Below are 6,816 nucleotides of genomic sequence, written 5' to 3'. Positions count from 1 at the left end.
AAATGAAACCTTGTCATTTGCAATGATGTGGATGGAACTAGAGATATTATGCTAAGCAAAATAAGTCAGTCAGAGAGGGACAATTATCATATGATTTTACTGATACGAAGAATTTGAGAAACAAGAACAAGATGAAATCATAGAGGGAGACAAACCACAGAGACTCTTAATCTCAGGAAACAAACTGAGGGTTGCTGGAGGGAGGGGGATGGGAGGGATGGAGTGGCTGGGTGATGGATATGGGGAAGATACATGCTATATGAGTGCTGTGAATTGTGTAAGACTGATGAATCACAGACCCGTACCTCTGAAACAAATAATGCAGTATATATATGTTAATTAAAAGAAGAAGAAGACAATGACCTCAGTCCAGCAGTGCCTGAGTGGCTCAGTGGGTTAAGCATCTACCTTTGGCTCAGGTCATGATCCCAAGGTCCTGGTATTGAGTCCTGCTTTGGGCTCCTTGCTTGGTAGGGAACTTGCTTCTCCCTCTCTCTCTCTCCCCTGATTGTGTTCTCTGGCTCTCTCTCAAATAAATCAATAAATTCTTAAAAAATAAGCAAACAAACAAACAAACAAACCTCAGTCTTTTTGTCTGCATGGGCCATCAGTAGTATCAGTTTTCTTTCCAAAATCTCATCCCCTAACATTGCCAATCCTCCTCACACTGCCTACCTATTTACTTAGAGAAAATATGCTTCACTTTTACTGGCAGAAGAAAAGCCTGGGTTTTAAAAGTAGAAAGTAAGTAGGGATTTCATTTGTTGTTTTTAATTATGTCCATATAATATATTTATTTGGTGTTGAATAGCTTATACTCAGAGTGCAATTATTAATCTTGATTTATTTAATCCACATTGAAGCTTAAATGTTTACAATGTTATCCTAAGTATTAATTACTTCTAGTATTGGTAGTATTGTATTATAGTACAGTTCATAGTTTAACAATATAATCAGCATTATATACATTACAACTAGAGGAAACAAAGCATGATATACACCATTTCCCTTGTGACTAATAAGGAACGGTATTCTGTCTTCTAATCCATGTCCACAGCTACTGGTAGAATATAGCTGCTTCCTCTCTATAAAACATCACAAGCACCACTGCTGAGATATTTATTTCATAGAATCTTCACAATTAAATATAAGTTATGTTTTAAAGATTTTTAAAAGGATTTATTCATTTTTGAGAGAGAGAGAGCATGTGCAAGAAGATGCAGAGAGAGAGGGAGAGAGAATCTCCAGCAGACCACATGCTGAGTGTGGAGCCCAAAGTGGGGCTTGATCTCACCACCCTGAGATCATGACCTGAACCAAAACCAAGAGACAGATGTCTAACCAACTGAGCCACCCAGGCACCCTTGAGCCACACAGGTACCCCTAAATTATTATTTGAGTATTCAATTTATCAGGGAATAATAATTTTCTAATGGAACATAGAATGATACTACACAAACCTTGGTTCATGACACACTGTAATTATTGATATGAATTTGAGCCCTTATTACTTCATTTATTTAAATACATATTTATGTATTTTTAAGACTCTAATGAATATTTGTGAATTTAGTACCAAATTCAATTACTAGATCTTTAAAAATAATTTACATGTACTCATGTGTTTAATGTACTTTTCCTTATCCTATAACAGCATCTATAACCAGAAGTATTGCTGTTCTGTATTTAAATAATGATTTTATGTTTGTAGGCATGTGCATGTGAATTTGTATATGTATGTGTACCATAAATCAAAAAGAAAATGAGAAACAACTCAACAGCGCAATGGATGAGAAGCCTAAATAGTCACTTATTCAAAGAGGGGATCCAAATGTCCAATAAAATATAATGATTGGCTCAAACTTGGCATCATATAGAAGCAACTGAAGTTCATTATGAGCACTGTTTTTATCCATTTGATTGGAAATAATAAAAAAGTCAAACAGTATTAAATTTAAGAGGTTGGGAATGAATAGAATTTCTTACGTACTGGTGGGATAAAATTTTTGAAATATTTTGTTACTGCAACCTAATTTACATTATTACCTTTGTCCTGGTCTTGCTTCATTGAATCAGTTAGGATATGCACCTCTGTTGCTAACAGTAACATGAATTTTAAAAAGTTAGACAAAATAATTCTAAAAATAAAAAAAAAATGCATGATGAGGCAGAAGAAGTCTTACAAATCTTCCCCATATACTATCATTCCAAACGTGCATACAAATACACATACTCTCGTCTGGCATAAAAACTTTCTGAATAATTTTTTGAACTTTTGGGAACTTGAATAGAAATAATCTCACTTTGACAACAGAAGTATTATAGCATTTAAATGTAATTATTCAACTGTGCTGAATTTAAACCTGGAAGGGAAGTACAAGGGCTGGAGAAAGAAATACACAAAACTTACCACATAAAATACATAAAACTAGGGCCCTTCCAAATTTAACTATGTTAAACTCAAATACAAAATTACATTTCTGTTCTTTCAGAGAACCAAACAATAACATTTTATAAAATTTTTATTGATAATTGCAAAAGTCTTTTGTGAGTTATTGTTTAGTATTTATGAATTAGAACCAAAAAAATGGCATATACTGAATTTGCAGAAAACCTAATTCATAAGAAGGTAAATGACCAAATATTGCATATAAGGCACATAAGCATAATATTTATTACCATAGAACATATGTGTTCACCTGTATTTATTTCCATTTTCTATAATCAGATTAAGATATGTTAAAATATTCAGGAGTATTTGTGAATGCAATTGAGAGATCAATATTAAAATATTTATACCTTATTTAAACAACTCTTATCCTGCCCTTTAGGTTGATTCTTTCAGAGGCTGATGACTACAAAATTCACTAACCCTTTCCTTCTTAAATATTTCATGTTATCTCCTGTATGGTGGTTGATTTTATGTGTCGACTAGTGATTCTGCTTTTCTCCAGAAGCTTTACTAAAGCACCCTGCAATGGAAAATCTATGCTATGGGGAATGCCAGTCAAAACAACTAAGCAGTAAAGGCACTGAATGGCAATAATTTCAGACACGTTTAGTCTTATGCCAAGTAACTTGAAAGCCTTGAAATTGACAGCTATTGAACATCTATTCTTTGTCAGTAATTAAATTTAAAATATTTTTACATCTTTCCAGCTTAATTCAATGCCTTGGAATTTGTATCACACTTCTATGATAGACACAGTGGTGCCACTTTAATGTGCTCCGATTACCCTAACAAAATAACAATAACAGACTGGGTGACTTAGAGAATAGGTACTAATTTTCTCACAGTTCTGAAGGATTTCTAGCTTTCAGATCACTTCATGATCAAAGTGGTGGCAAATTTGGTTTGTGGTGAGAGTTATCTTCCTGGCTACATGATTCAAATGTCTCTTCCACTTCTTACAAGTGCACCAGCCCTACAGAATTAGTCCCCCACTCTCCTGACCTCATCTAATCTTAATTACCTCCTGGAAGGTCCTATTTCCAATACAGTCATATTATGGGTTAGGGCCTCAACATATGAATTTAGAGAGGCACATTACACAGTCTCTAACACTATCCAATTATTCTACCTACGCCCCACATATTTCCTAAGCCTACTACGGTTAGACGGGGACATTGACTAGTTGTAGCCAACAAGATTGTCACTTTGAGATCTAAGTATAAAAGAACGAAAACAGAGCTTTCTAGTGATCTCTTCCTCTGCCACCGTGACTGAGAAGACATTGTGCTCCAGACTATATAATACAGAATTGTGGAGCCTACAGCAGCCTGGGTCTCAGAGAGACTGCAGATCACAGTCCCCTTGCCAAACTGTATTGGGCATGTAACATTATTAGAAAATAAGCATATTTAGCTTACCCACTGTAAAATTGAGGTTGCTTGTTATTGCCACTTACATGGATTTATACCCTACAGAGTGGTAGGTAGAGATGCAAAAGTCACCTTGGTTTAAATACAAACTCTGCCACATATGAAATGTGTAAACTCAGGGAAATCTCTTGATATCGTTCACATTCTTCATTTATAAAATGAGTAACTAATAATGCCTATTTCATAATAATGTCCATGTCATGAAGATTAAATGTAAAGTGCTCTCCAAAGCTTTGTTTAATAAAAAATTGATAACTGTCTGGGATTTTTATGTTGAGAATCTGTGGCTCAGAGTTTATACAAAGTTAAATATTCAGGGGCACCTGGGTGGCTCAGTGGGTTAAAGCCTCTGCCTTTTGCTCAGGTCATGATCCCAGGGTCCTGGGATGGAGCCCTACATTGGGCTCTGTGCTCAGTAGGGAGCCTGCTTTCTCCTCTCTCTCTGCCTGCTTCTCTGCCTACTTGTGATCTATGTCTGTCAAATAAATAAATAAAATCTTAAAAAAAAAAAAAGTTAAATATTCAGAGTAATGTGGGAAGTTCGTAGACAGTTGGTAAGGGCTAGAACAGAGAATAACAACTGAACTGTCAAGTCATTTGGCACTGTATAGATAAGATAGTGATACTCACTAAGTTAGTGATAGTGGTACTCACATATACAGAATGAGCTGAGAAAATGCAGGTTCACACCTAACCCCAAATATAAATATACATATATGTATATTTATGACCAAGAGAAATTCCCTTAGAATTTTTACTCATTCATGGACTTCAGAAGCCAAAATTACCACATCCACACAAGGACGAGGCATTATGTCTCCTGACTATTTAGGCATAAACATTAACATTCACTCATGATGTATGAAAAAGCAGTTCTGGTTGTTCTTGTTAATCTACAAAGATTCATTTTTATAATTTCCGTGGTCCACATACTCTCAAACTCCATAATTTCAATATTTTAAAAGAATATAGCAACTGTCAGAAAAAGTTTTATATTAAAATAAGTTGCAAACAAACAGATACTTCTCTGAGTTTAATGTGTTAAACTCTTCTGTAATCTCTTGGTTGTAGGGGATGTGCGATGACATTGCCCTGAAACAGTAAAAATACTGTGCATCTCTAATGCATTTGGTCATATAAATGTCTCAGCTCTGGCAGTTTTCCTAAGGTGCCAAAACTGTATGCATCCCAGGGAGTCCCACCACAAGAAGCAAAGGAAGACTGAAAGCCAGGAGTTAGTTTGCACAATAGTATGGACAAGTTCCGAAGTCAGAGAATACAGGCTACTGCGCTCACTACTCCATGATGTTGGCCAAGTTACTGAGCATCTATGAATTTCTTTCTTTCACTTCATAAATATGAAATTTCAAAATGTAAATATTAAGTTGTTCAAAATGAAACTTGAAAAAAAGGAGGAGGGGGTCTACTATCCCCAGCCTAAGTTCATTCTCTAACTGAATGAGAATTCAATTAAAGTCTTAAGGACAATGCCTGAAACATAGTAAACCATCAATAAATGTTAACCTTTATTGTCAGCAACTAAGAAAATTTTAAACTCATGTTCTATTAAAAAATGTATTACAAATATTAACTTTCAGCACAGAAGAGGTGACACAGGTGCTGCTGCCTGTTGTCATCCTGGGTCTGGATTCGTCTGACACCAGCCACCTCTACCATGCCGCCTAAGTTCAACCCCAAGATCAAAGTTATATACCCGACATGCCCTGGTAGGGAAGTCAATGCCACATCTGCCCTGGTCTGGAAGATCGGCCCCCTGGGTCTGACTCCAAAAAAGGTTGGTGATGACATCACCAAGGCAACTGGTGAAGGGGAGGGTCTGAGGATTACAATGAAACTGACCATTCAGAATGATCCATATAGTAATGGACTGGAGTTGGAGACATCAGTAAGAACTTAGCTTAATATGTCACATATCGTTGAGGGACAGAGGTCCAGTCACAAGTAGCAAGCCACTGCTCAGCTGCTTCAGGAAAACTACCCGCTTGCCTCTGTGGCGCCCAGTGAGGATGATCAAAATGGTCCCAGGGGTGATGCTAGCTCGCAGTTTTCTCACATGCTGACTGAAAGGTTTTTTGCCGTGGCTCAACAGCTTTCGAGGCACGTCTTCAGTAGGATAATACCTAGGCATTTTGCGCAGTTTAACCACTCGGGTACCACCGTTCTTGTCACCACCAACTGGTTTTGTGACAGTAGCAAGAACCTTCTCCTTCTTTTTCTTTTCAACCCTGGATTTAGCTGCCGAATACTTCCAGAAGAGGCCCAGACTGAAGTTGTACCTTCTGCCTCTGCCCTGATTATCTAAGCCTTCAAGGAACCACCAAGAGACAGAAAGCAATGGAAAAACATGAAACGCAGTGGGAATACTTTTAATGAGATTGTCAACATTGTCTAACAAATGTGGCAATAATCTTTAGCCAGAGAACTCTCTGGAACCATTAAAGAGATCCTGAGGACTGCCCAGTCCGTGGGCTGCAATGGTGATGACTACCACCCTCATGATATCACAGATGACATCAGTGGATTGCCCAGCTAGTTACAACTGTAAAGCAAAATATTTCAGTAAAGGATTATTTTACAACAACAAATAAAAAATGTGTTATAATAATCAAGGGACAGAGACTAGAATGATCCATATAGTAATGGACTGGAGTTGGAGACATCAGTAAGAACTTAGCTTAATATGTCACATATAGTTGCAAACAGAAATATTTATACACATGTGTATATACACAAGTTAGTACACACACATGTGTTTCTTTGTGCTTTCAGCTGAGAGGTCTACCCCAGGAGCAAAGAGCACAGACCTTAATTTCTAATGCTGAACCAGAAGCTCCTTGGAGAAATGGCTGATTCAAGGACTGAAGAAGGAATTATAGAAGATAAGTGTGATATGTCAGAAAGTAAGAACATACT

The 6,816-nt window shown here is 36.8% G+C and overlaps 1 pseudogene; it reads left to right on the top strand.

Annotated features, from left to right (window-relative positions):
- The first annotated feature begins 5,545 nt into the window (after positions 1-5,545).
- Positions 5,546-6,436, top strand: LOC106007087 (annotated as a pseudogene).
- The last annotated feature ends 380 nt before the right edge of the window (positions 6,437-6,816 follow it).

Source organism: Mustela putorius, unplaced genomic scaffold (assembly GCF_011764305.1).
Source record: "Mustela putorius furo isolate JIRA1106 unplaced genomic scaffold, ASM1176430v1.1 tig00000430_pilon_pilon_pilon, whole genome shotgun sequence".
Lineage (NCBI taxonomy): Eukaryota > Metazoa > Chordata > Mammalia > Carnivora > Mustelidae > Mustela > Mustela putorius.
The sequence above is the reverse complement of the archived record's forward strand: the minus strand, read 5'-3'. Positions and strand labels throughout refer to the sequence as shown.